Here is a 13,795-nt window from a genome sequence, read left to right as displayed (position 1 = left end):
AGGAAGACAAGAAGATAACTATAAAGTACATAACATGTTAAGCAGAAAAAATATTTTCAGGGTAATGTTTACCTGTGATGCAAAAAAAAAAACAAAACGGAAACAAAGAAAAAAGGAAATACAGAGTGATAATCTAGGATCTGTTTCTCAAGTGAAATAGAATAAATGAAGAAACTTGAAACAATGACCAAATATTAAAACATTTCAGTCTCATCAGTACTTACATATTTGTTATACATATATTTTGTGCATTTACAATATTTCAATTTTTAAAATGTAAAATGAGGGGTGCCTGAGCGACTCAGTCAGTTGAGCATAAGACTCTTGATTTCAGCTCAGGTCATGATCTCATGGTCATGAGATCAACCCCTCATCTAGCCCCGTGTCTAGCCTCACATCTGGCTCCATGTTGGGCATAAAGCTTGCTTAAAATGTTATCTCTCCTCTGCTTATGCTCTCAAAAACCAAAAACAAAACAAAAAGATTCTCTCTTGCTCTGCCTTTCCCCTATGCTCATGACCTCTCTAAAATAAAAACAATGTAATGCAAAATGAAAAGTGATACTCAAACTCTTCATAACTTCATGAATATACACTTAAACAAGTTACTATTTTTCATAGGTAGTGTTGATGAGAACTCGGAAAGAAATAAATTGCTACGTTCTTTGTGGCTATCATTTAGTAGAAACTGTGAAATAGTGCACATTCTTTGACTAAGCAACCCTTTTCCTAATAATCTGCAGTAGAGGAATAATTCAAAGACTAATAAACTGTGGATAAGGATGCTCATTTTTGCATTATCCATAATGGCCAACACTGGAAAAACTTAAATCAAAAAATGATTATTTAAAAAAATTACGACTCAGGAATACAATAGAATCACATAGTTGTGGAGTGAGATAGATCTCTGAGTACTGGTGTGGAAAGTGTGCCTGTGATATATTGCTGAGTGAAAAAGTAAGTACCAGAACCACATAAATAGTGTGAAGCAATATTTGGTTTAAAAAAACCTGCTTATGTATTCATAGAAAATGTCTAGAAGGATAGACATGAAACTATTTATAGTAGGTACCTCTGGGGCATGGAATTGCCGTGGATTTTAAAATAAATTTGTTTACCTTACACACTTTGCATTGTTGCATTTTAACCACCAATATTATATAAAGAATAGTATTATAGAATAAATGATTACTAAATGAATGACTTTTGTACATGAGAAATTGAACACCAACCTTTAAATTTCTGCTACTCTCATTATTTATCATACTCACTTAGCAAACCTCACCTCTAGTTAAATACACTCCTGGCTTATTCCACACTTGTACTTGAATATGGCTAGAGAAAAATAACCCACCATGGTGGCTGGCCTCACTTTAAGTTCATAATCACTAACACCAAGCGTGCTGTTTAATGGTACCAAGAAATCAAAATGAATTTCCCTTAATCCATTTTATTCCACAGAAAGCTTTTTTCCCTTTTTATATCTTTAACTCTGTCTCCCTAGTCCTCACTCCCAGCTAAAAATCTTATTTCCTATCTGGGAAAAAGCAGCAATCAGGAAGGAATTTCCAACAGAAAATCTGTCTGTCCCATGTTCCTTCCCTTCTGTTGGATGAATTGTATGAATATTCTAACATCAATTATCCTCATATGCATTGCACACTCTTCTTTCTCATCTGCAGGAGAACATAACTTTAGTGATTCTCTTTCTGCTACATCATTATTTATCCATCTTTACTAATTATCTCCAGTAGCATACTAATATTCTATAATCCTTTACATTAAAAAAATAAAAATAATAAGTTATTGGCTCATACTATTATACCTTTCCTCCTCTATTCTTTATTATTTCAATGCATGACAACTTGATCTTTCTAAGTAATTAAGCTAAACCCTTGTCACATCCCACAACCAGTCTGATAACAAATGCTATTCCCTCTATTTTGAAAAGTGCCCATAAACTGACCATCTCACACTATGTCCACCATGAACATCCTAGTTCACACTATTATTACTTATCTGAATTATTACTATAGCTTCCAACTTACTTTCTTCTCTTTTCTTCCCTACTGCCTATTCTCAACCCAGTTCAGAGGGTTCTTTAAATATGTCAGACCATGTTATTTTTCTACCTAAACCCCTCCAACGGCTTTCCATCACACAGCAAAAGCAAAGATTTTTACAATGACCTAGAGGGCCCTATGTGATCTGTTTTCCTTTTTATTACTTTTCTGACCTCATCACCTACTATTCTCTCCTTCATTCAGTTCATGCCCTGTTACTTATTGAACACACTAGACAAATTCCCTCCTGAGTGCTTTGGTGCTTTCTTTTTCTTCTGCCTAGAATACTCTCCTACTACATAGACATATAAACGCTGGTTTTCTTATTTATTCCAGTTCAATTTTATCTTCGTTCAAATTTTATCTTTTGATTGACAACTTTTTTGGCAACCCTTTTTAACACTGTAAACCTGTCTCCCACCCTGGTATTTCTGAGTCCTCTTCTCTGCTTTATCTTTCTCTACGGCACTTACCACAATTAGAAATACTAGATTTATTAATCTTCATATTTCTATATGTACTATCATCTAAAAACAAAAAATAATCCTCATAATATCAGGACTCTTATATATCATTCTATGCTAAACATCTGGAACATGCTTGAAAATAGTATGTTTTCAATTAATCTTGAATGAATGGATTAATAGATCAGTTCTAGCAGACTCAAGATAATTTTTTTGAAATGCATTAAAGGACAAAATAGGTGATTTAGAAAACCAACTTAAAGAAAAAAATAACCCCACTCTGAAATATGCAATAAAGTAACCTTATTATAAAAAGTTCTATTCACCTATTAATATTGAACATTTAAAGCCAAAGTGTTAATTATCTCAGTGACAACTAGACTAATTTTATGATTAAAACTAGATATTTGCTGAAGACTTCATTTATACTTTTAGGTTATTTATTGGTAGCTGCAACATGAATTTATACAATGACTTATAAAACCAAATATAAATATTTCAATATAATCAATTTTGATCTAATTCGATGTGTTTGTCATTGGCATGAACACAAACATTTATAGAAATACTGATGAAAACCTTCCACTTATGTAGTAAATATTTCTATTAGCACCTAACTATAATAATATACTTTGAGAAAATAGACATTTTTCTTTGTGTGTATGTAGATATATGATCCTACTGAAAAACATAGTGATCCCTTGGTCAAAACTTTTGTATAACTCTGAATACTATATATCCCCCCTACACACATACATAGAAGAATATTATTCATTGTTAGGAATGGAATCTTGCTATATATGATAACATGGTTGGATTTGGAGGGCATTATACTAAATGAAGTAAATCAGACAGAGGAAGACAAATATCACATAATCTGATTTTTATAAGAAATCTAAAAAATTGCTTGTAAAGATGCTTGTAAAAAACACAGTGTCACTAAAATGAAGGTTTTAAAGCAGTTTAAATCAGTATGTGACATGAATCAGTATGTGACATGAATCAGTATGTGACATGATGAACTCAAAAGAACATTCTTAGAAAAGCCATATTTTTTTTCTTTTTCACACACTGATTAAATTTGAGCAACATTATAATAAATATAAAATTAAACAAAGGGGTGTCTGGGTGGCTCAGTTGGTTAAGCGTCCAACTCTTGATTTCACCTCAGGTCACCCTCTCACAGTTTGCATGATAGAACCCCATGCTGTGGTCTGTGTTGACAGTGAGGAACCTGCTTAGGGTTCTCTCCCTCTCAGCCCCTCCTCTAACTGTGCTTGCTCGCTCTCGCTCTCTCTCTCTCTCTCTCTCTCAATAAAGAAATAAACTTAAAAAAATAAAGATAAAGGTGATTTTTTTTTTACAGTGGGAGACTCTTGAGAATGTCTTTTTAAAATGAATCTCTACATTACTTAAAAAATATCACATCATGTACCATTTACAACTTAATTTTACCTCAGCGCTATCCAAAAAGTTAATCACAAACACTATGCGTCCGATGGAAATTGAATTGTGGCTAGTCTGCACTGAGATATGCTGTAAGGATGGATAATATTCCAGAATTTAATGACTTAGTTAAAAAATGTAAATATTTCTAAGTACACTTATTTTGGCAAGCACTGAGTCATATTCAGAATTGTTGAATCATTATATTTTACACTTGAAACTAATATTGTAAGTTAATTATACTTTAAAAAATATCTTTAAAAACCTAACTAAGATGGTCAGAGGATCTAAATAGAAATTTTTTCTCCAGAAATGACATTCAGATGGTCAAAAGACACATGAAAAGATGCTCAACATCACTAATCATCAGGGAAATGCAAATCAAAACCTCATGAGATATCATCTCATGCCTGTCAGAATGGCTATCATCAAAAAAACAAGAAATAACAAATGTTGGAGACATAGAGAAATGTGAACCCTTGTACATTGTTGGTAGGAATGTAAATTGGTGTAGCCACTGTGTAAAGCAATATGGAGGTTCCTCAAAAAATTAAAAATATACCTAACCATATGATCCAGCTATTCCACTTGTGAATATTTAACTGAAGAAAACAACAACATCAATTCAAAAGGACATATGCATCCCTATGTTTACTATAGCATTATTTATAATAACAAGATACAGAAAGAGCCTAAGTGTCCATCAATGGATGAATGGATAAAAAATTGTGGTATATATATACAATGAAATAACCTTTAGCCGTAACAGAGAAAATCTTGTCATTTGCAAGATGGATGAACTTAGAGACTATGATGCCAAGGGAAGGAAATAAGTCAGAGAAAGACAAATAGCTATAATTTCACTTATATGTGGAATCTAAAAAATAAAACAAATGAACAAAATATTGCTCATAGGTACAGAGAACAGACTGGTGAGTCTGAGAGCAAAGGGGTAGAGGGCTGGGTAAAAAGGGTAAAGGGGGTCAATTGTAAGGTGACAAATGGTAATTAGACTTATCATGGTGATAGTTTGTATGCAATGTATTTAAATACTGAAGTATATTGTATGCCTGAAACTAATAAGCCAATTTTGCCTCAATGAAAATATATTTTATCAAAAATTTAACATTAATTCCATATGGAAATGCTAAAAACTTAGAAACACCAGTTAAATAAAATACATTAGTAAAGTTAATTTTACTATTTCTTTTTACTTTTTTTAATGTGGCTTCTAGAAAACTTAACATTATAGAAGTGGCCTGCATATTTTCTACTGGGCATGCCATCTTACAAGGTTATCGCTCTCTCCGTGTTATGTACACACGCACTTCAGAAACAGTAAATTTCTAGGTCACTTTGAACATACCAATGTTTTTTATACCTCTGTTCTTGCACATGTTAGATAGATACATGGACAGACAGGTATATCTATAATTATTTAGATTGCCCTTCATATCTTTCTCTTCCTAAAGAATCCTTATTAATAATTCATTACTTGGCTGAGAGGTTAATATGTCTGTGAAACGCTCTCTGATTTTTCCAAGTTAGATTTTTCCTCTTCTGAGCCTGTCTATCCCTTGTGCATGTCTGTACCTTAGCACCTATCACACACTGCAACTATTTTTCTACATGTTTGTTTTCCTGTGAGATCTTGAGGGCTAGGATATTATTTTAATTAGCTTCGCATTCACAATCTTCAGCCATTTATCTAGTGAATATTCAGTAAATATTTGTTGGATGATTTAATAAATGAATGAACAAAGAATAAACTATAGTTACAGCTGAAAGTGTATACTTTATATATAACTCGGATGACAACTTAGTTATCTTTGTCCTACACATCAAGGGAACCCCCTGTAGGCTAAACCCAAAGAAGTTTAAAGTCTCTCCATTGAGGCTGTGAATCGATCGCTTACATTTTTGGGAACTTACTTTGTATAATTCACTTCACCTGTAGATTACCTCTCCTTTCTAGGGATGTTATTTCTACCCCTCACTTTATTCACCCGTATGTGGAATTAGGCCAATTCCTAAATTTCCAAACACACACAAAATCACACAAAGTACCTGTGTTTGTAGTAGATATTGTTTAGGGCTTGCTTTGATGAAGAATAGATTACAAAAAAAAAAAAAGAAAAGAAGCTTCAAAAAATATAAGCACTTAAAATGTTTTTTTTTCTCCTCCTCTAGGTACTCAAACACTGGAATATTTATCTTTTCATACCACAGAGTGCCAGTCACACATACACACTTTTTTTTTTTTTGGTTCTCCTATTTCTTCCCCCTAAAACTCTTTTCCTCGTCCTTTCACTCTTGAATGTCCAGGGAGACTTCTCCTTACACTTTATTAGATATTCACCTATTTCTCCAGACCTTACTTTCAGATTCCACTCCACATGTATCTTATAGCTATCAAAGCAATCAGAAGAATTAAAAGTCTTTTATTTACTAATAATTATCATTTGTCATGGACATTTGTGTTGGAAAATACTAAGCTTTGTACTCAACACATGGAGATAGGAGGACAAAAATCATTAATTTTTATTAGATTTAGAACCATTGAAATAATAACATTACTTGTGCAGGCGCCTCGGTGGACTCAAGTCAGTTCTGTGTCCAACTTTGGCTTAGGTCATGGTCTCATGGTTCGTGGGTTTGAGCCCCACATCTGGCTCTGAGCTGACAGGTCAGAGCCTGGAGCCTGCTTTGGATTCTGTGTTTCCCTATCTCTCTCTCTCCGCCCCTCTCCTTCTCATACTCTGTCTCTCAAAAATAATAAATGAACAATAAACGTACAGATATGTTTGTAAGAATAAACATCTAAAAAACACTGTACATTTTTTAGATGTTATTTCTTTATTTTGAAAGAGAGAGAGAGACTGTGTGTACTTGGGATTGCAAAATGGAGAGGGAGACAGAGAGGGAGAGACAGAATCCCAAGCAGGCTCTGAAGCTGTCAGCACAGAGCTGAATGTGGGGCTCAGACTCCCTGAGATCATGACCTGAGCTGAAACCAAGAGTCAGACACTTAACCAACTGGGCCACCCAGGTGCCCCATTTTGTACTTTCATAGCATTTTCCTGGATTCCAAAACTAAATTGTTATATTCAATTTAATATATTTTGTGAGATAAGAGCTTAAGAGCTTAAAAAATATATTACGATTAAGTCCACCTAGTGTTAACTATAGATTTAGAACAAATAATTGATCCAGAGCAAGTTCAACATTTGTTACCTACTTCAAAGTAATTGTGGGCTGAAAAAAATGCATTTTTAAATAGCAATTTGCCCTCCTACTTCAGACATTCTGCTGAGTGTCAGCATCTGCTCAGTTTTATTTTAATGTATGTGCTTCACTAATTCCATCCAATAGTGATGTGGTCTAAACTAAGTCAAAAGCAGTCATCAAAGTGTTCAGGAGAAAAAATATATTAAAGATATATTTAGAATATATGGTCAGTCAGGTATCAAAATGAATTGGATGTGGCAGCTGAAGGAGTAACACACGGTGAGTCTCATTTTTTCAGGAGGGTGGAAATAAAAGACCCATTTATGATGAGAAACAGGATACTATGGATTCTTCTTGGTAATCTCTAATTTACACAAAAATTAGAAACCAACTGTAAGATAACAAAAAAACCCAAAACTTGAAGAATGTGAAATAAGAATTGACCTGCTACATGGCAGAAAGAATGAAGGGATAAAAGTCCACAATGTTTCTCTGTAACTCAAGTGTGTGCTAAATTTTTAGGTCTGTATTTATTTATCCTGACAGAAAACAGTTTTCTGATCAGAGCACAGACTGATTATCCTCAAAGCAAATTTAGTCATGATTTCCATTCTAGTTCCTGATGGGACAACTCAGAAAGGGACATATGTACCCTGCATGTACAGAGTTTATAGCACAGGTGATCATCTCTGAGGTCAGGACTCAGAACTCAGAAGAGGGCAGAAGGCATTTACCCCTCCTCCTCTCCGGAGAGATAGTGATCATTGGTTTGGAATGTAAAGGCATCCTACCTGGGAAAACGAGGTCTTTTTATTTGGATCTCTTTTCATTTGGAATGTAAATAAATGGCTTCAGGAGAACTCTATCTTAATTTCTCTGAAAGTTTTGTAGGAGAGAGAGAAAAAAACAAAAAGCAAAAAAACAAAAACAAAAAACAAAAAAAAACTTTTGTTACCCTCTTAGTGTCTGGCTGGGCCCGAGAATTAAGTTGACCTAAGACAGCTTAACAAGAGAAAAGCATAGAAGTTTTATTTTTATATGTACATGGGAGATTTCACAAGAAAATGAAGACCCCAAAAGTGGTCAGTTTAAATGCTTATCCACTAGATCAAACAGAGTAGTAATGATAAAAAAGTAAGTAAAATATGATGGGGGCAAAGGAGGATCATAGTTATTTCAAAAAATTTTATTTGTTCAGATTCTCCCCATCTCTGATGGTGTTAGATCTTTTTTCCCATGTGAGTCACCGAGAATAGAAATCCATGAGGCATAAATGGAATTGATTATTGGATTTATTTTAGTTCAGCAGAACGGCGTCTCCCTAGTGCATGGAAAATTCTTGGAGGAGAGCATTGCCAAAGAGAAGCTCAAGGTTTATATAGGTTACATTGGGGTAGGAAAAGTCATCATTGAGGTAACCAATCACAGCTTATAGCTGTCACACAACCGTTCGATTTGGCAGAAACCTAGCATTTGTGGAGTTCTTGGTCTCAGAAGAGATTTGAAGTAACCAATCATGGGTCAAAGGGAAGGCAAAGCAAGTATACAGAAGCAAGAATTTTGCAGTTAAGGTGTGAGGTTGCACAACATTGTCTTGATAAACAAGTTAACCTTTAGGTTATAATTATTAGTTACTTACTAGGACTTCCAGAACCTGATTACTCAACCCTCAATTATCTATCAGGAATAGAGTCAGAGAGGGAAACAATGGCTGGTACGTTTCCATAAGGGTCAGCTTGACCTAGGAGGGGTCTTACAACGGTAAGAATATTCTTTTCCTTCAGGTGCCTTTATCTCAAAATAGTTAATATGCCACATGGGTTTATTTAGGGGTGGCATGTTCAGAACTTCTCCATTCTCGGTCTTTAACATTCAAGGTTTGTTTTTCATTCTAATATCCTTTAAAAAAAAAGCTGTTGGGGTGCAGAAATATGAAAATATCATGACGTATTGTTTCCTGACCATGCAGCGGTAATGTGGGTCCTCTGTTAGAATGAAGGGTGAGGTTTACACGTCAGGTTGTTTAAGTGGAATGCAAGTGGATGCAACCTGAATCAAAGAGATGGAGAATGTGGAAAGTTAGGGAATTAGACTCATTAGCCCTACAGACTCCGCAATATTTCACAAGTCATAATCAAAGTGCTTCAAAGTCTCTGAAGTATGTGTTGGGATGCCCAGTATAAACTGAGAAAGCATAGCCAGAGGGCATGGGGTACAAAGGAAGAAGGCATTTTATAAGCAGGCAAGAAATAACAGTTGAAGGACAAAAGATTTGTAGTCCCCCCAACTTCTGAATCAATTTTACTGGAAAATCAGTAGCCATCCTATAAAACGACCACAATAAAATATATACCATGAGGAGAGCTGGATTTGATTGAACTCAGAAATGGACTGCATGTGTTCTGTGACTGGGCTAAGTCAATGGTGTTTACCATAAAACTAGCATTCCAGGGACTTGAGAGGGGAAAAGAATGAATGTTTAGGATGAAGTCTAAGTAGATAAACAGAAAAATTCCTGTATTGTACTACAATTCACTTCTGACACCAGATATGTGGGTTTTCCCACATCAAGCAATTCTCTAATGCTCAGTGGACATGAACTGGGTGTCCTCAATTCCGACACTACCTTCTTAGAATTAGCAAAGATCACATAGGTTAAGGGCTCGGTTCCACAAAACTGCACACTCTCCCACACTTCAGACATCAATCTCAAGTCCCAGGTTGCCACCTGCATTTCTGATTAACCAATTCTAGTTTGGGGGTGTAGAGGCCAAGGGCATGTCACTTCACAATGGACCACTTTGGCCTATCATTTCAAATAAAAGTTATTTAAGAAACAGTCAGTGCTCGGTACCCCTCAAAGCAGGTAATAACAGTAACAAAAAACTACTCTTAAGAAATTACACTTAGGAATCATTTAGGATATCAGAAGAGTTTTAGGACTTCTGACCAGAAGCGTGGACAAAGACTAAACTATATAAATTTCTTATTATATCACAATATTACAGTAGAGAAATGTCTGAAGCAATTAGATGAGGAGTTTTAAGAAGGGCCACTGAATTAAAGAGTTTATTTTCCTTGAAGAGATTGAAGATTATAGAGATACTTTATCTCAAGTCCTTAGAATTAGTCTTTTAAACGATAATAACAATAGTAATAATAATAAAATGATATTCTGAAATAAATAGAACACTTGAGTTAATGTTCATTAAGTAGTAATTTGAAATGTCTATTATTTTTTGACATTATAATTCATTTGTAATTGTTTTATTAGTCAGAAGATAAAAGAATAGAAGAGGTTTGGCTTAAAGAGAATGTCGGAAGCATCCCCACACAGTGGGTCTGATGAGGCAAACTGGCCAACGGAGAGCCAAGCTAGCACAACCCTTCCCCTCCCACTCCGTGGGATGTGTAGGATATTCTTTAGGCACTCCTGGCGGCCAAAAACAAAGGAAAGAAGACCAATGGTTAACTGATAGAGTCCACAGTCATGCAGGACATGAGTCTCCATCAGTTTACAAATATCTTGGAAATTAGTAAAAAAAAGGTAATCTTATTAATAGTCTAATCTCCAGAAACATATAGACTGTTTCCTGGAACCCTGAAGTATCACCCTCTCCTATATAGTGATGTGGGGAACAAAGGCAAAAAGGAAATGGAAGGTAAAATTAATTTTCCTTAAAACCTGCAGCCCATTGACCAATGCTTGAGGCAAATACAGAGTGTAACATGTCGCCAGGAACTCCCCTACTGTCCTAATGTTGATGACTTACTTGAGGGAAAACAACCTTAGCTGGACAATAGCAAGGCCTCAGGTATCTGAGGGGTCCTCTGTAGTACATGAAAGTCCTTCTGGAGGCCTCCCTTTTGTCTTCACCTCCCCCAACTCCCAAGTACTTACTAGGGAGTTCACTACCCTGTGCAGCTCTTGCTGCCCACAGAACCCACCCCTGAGCTTTAAGAAAATCACCTTTTTCCACCAAAGACTTCTTCAAGAGCTCTTTCTTGGCTGTCGGCTCCTCAGCGGGCTCCCCGTCCCTCCCCCCACCCCCAAACCACTCCAAAACCCCATCAGGCCCGCCTGCAGCAGAGGCGGGTACAGAAAGTTCTGAGGAAAGGCCTGCGCTTCATGCCTGGGAACTGGACCGGGAGGAGCAGAGAGGCTCCTCTTCCATCAGCCATGTTTCTCCACCTTCAACAGATATGAACATGAAACAGGAAACTAGAGAGCAACCATCAGCATTTATTCCTTCTTCCTAGCTCTTTCTCACATATCTTCACTGTTTTTTTCCCTCTTGTTTGCTCCTTGCTCTTCACCCTGCCTTTCTACCTGCAACCTCTTTTCTTTTTTTCCTGTGACCTTCACATTTCTCCTCTCCCTGCCTTTTCTCTCTCCAAACTTCCTCCTTTTTAAGACAATGCTGGCCACTTCCGGGGCACCTGAGTAGCTGTCAGTTAGGCCTCTGACTTCAGCTCAGGACATAATCTCCCAGTTCCTCAGTTCAAGCCCCACATCCGGCTCCCTGCTATCAGCACAGAGCCTGGAACCTGCTTTGGATCCTCTGCCCCCCATCCCTCTCTCTGCCCCTCCCCCATTGACTGACTCACTCTCTCTCTCCCCCGCCCCGGGTGTGTCTCTGTCTCTTCTCTATCTCAAAAAAACTAATCTAAAAAAAAAGATACTGCTAGCCACTTTCCACCAAAAAAAAAAAAAAAGAGATCGGTGTTCTGGTTTTGATGCCTGCTGTGTTCCAGTGAGTAAAATGCCCCTTAGAGGTTCTCTACATTCTGATTTTTTAAAACTGCATTTTCAGTCACTGCTGACTGGCTTTAATTCATGTGACTCTACTCTGAGATATGAGACAGTAGGTGGAAAAACACGATGCTGTTATGATTTTTTACTGAGCTCCTGAAGGAAATGCAATGCAAGTGGCAATGTTAGAACATGAATAGTGGTATCTGCATTTTACTGAGCATGTAAGTGATGGGGAAAAATCTGTTATAAGATGGCTGTAGCACTGATAGGGAAATTCCTGTCCCTACCAAAGACTCCCTTCCGGGTTCTTCTTCCCACCCTGCCTGTCTTGCGCCAAATTATTACTAATGAGCAATGCGGAAGTAACAGATTATAAATTGTTCCCTCTGCTTATGTTCTGAACTCAGACCTCTGGAGAGTGATCTTCTCTGAGCCCACTGGAGTGAAATAAACCTCCAGCCTCCCAAGATCTCCGAGTACCACTAGGTTCTTCTGCCAGCAGATCCAGACCAGATTCCATAACATAAGGACCTTTGAGAGTGCTAAATCCTATAGACTGCTAATCTGTAACTCTTCTATTAGGTCTACTTTTGACAGCTCAATATCTGACAATAATGTGCATCCTTAGAACACACTTTTTCATTAAAATTCTTACATATACCTTAACCTTACTGTAACCTTAATGTAAAGTATATGTAATATAATTCTTACATATACTTTAACCTTGTTAAAAAGAAATAATAGCACCCCTCAATGGAGTCAATTTTGGGTATTCCCAGTGAGACAAGGAAACTAAAGGAACTCCAAGAAAAAACAAGTTTTTCTCCCTTTCTATTTTTGTTAGTACCCCCCACCCCACCCCAGCTTTCCACCTAAGGGAAGGTGATCTCCTCTGAACCAATCCTTTCTTTTCTTTTGCCAAGACGTTCCTCAGTCCACCCTACTTCTGCCAGTAAGATCCTTCAAATTTGCACAGTTCTTAGGAGCTCCTTTCTCCTTACTGGATGGGAAGCTGAATAAAGCTAGTTAGATCTTTCCATTTACTCAGCTAAATTTTGTTTTTTAGAAGCCATATTACAGAATAGACAGCTACATATTTACTCACTCTTTTCAGAATATGACTGGTCAGAATAGAACTATAATAATCACTGAAACATGAAACAAAATGTATACTGACATGCAATAAACCTTAAATGATATTCCTCTGAAAGGACACGGGTCTGAACCAAACTGACTCCATGACAGGCTTTAAGTTTCCCCTCTGAATTAGAAGGCCTAAGTTTCAGTTTCCCCCAAAACTATCAGGCAGTTACACAGTAGGTCTCTCCTACTCCTAAGGCAGGAGAGACCACCCTTATAACATCCAATGAGGAAAGGCCAGTTACCACCCTCCACATTCCGAAGGGTGAGGCCTGGAGATAGAAACTATAGTTACCTGTTGTTTAATACTAGATTAACCAGTTACTCACCCCACAGTAGGGTCCTTGGCACACCCTGTAATTGGTTATTTTCAAAGATACTCTAAATGTTGTGATTGGGTCTCGCCAAAAGTAACGAACGCTTTAAACAATGTGTATGGTTAAAGTTTCTGCCAATGCTGTTACCCGATAATGATTGGATCACTGTACCTGTGTCTCAATTTCCTGTAACTCCCCCTTCCCAAACCCCATAAAAACCCTGCTCAGCCCTTGTTCGGGGCTCTCAGCACGGATCCACTGCGCTGGTGAAGTCTGTGAGCCCGAGCTTAAGTCTGGTGATCTTAAGCCTGTAATAATAAATGCCCTTTCCTTTTGCATGCGTGACTCGGTCTCCCTGGTGGTCTCTGGTCTTTGGTGATGA

Source organism: Suricata suricatta, chromosome 5 (genome assembly GCF_006229205.1).
Source record: "Suricata suricatta isolate VVHF042 chromosome 5, meerkat_22Aug2017_6uvM2_HiC, whole genome shotgun sequence".
NCBI lineage: Eukaryota > Metazoa > Chordata > Mammalia > Carnivora > Herpestidae > Suricata > Suricata suricatta.
Note: the sequence above shows the minus strand (reverse complement) of the source record.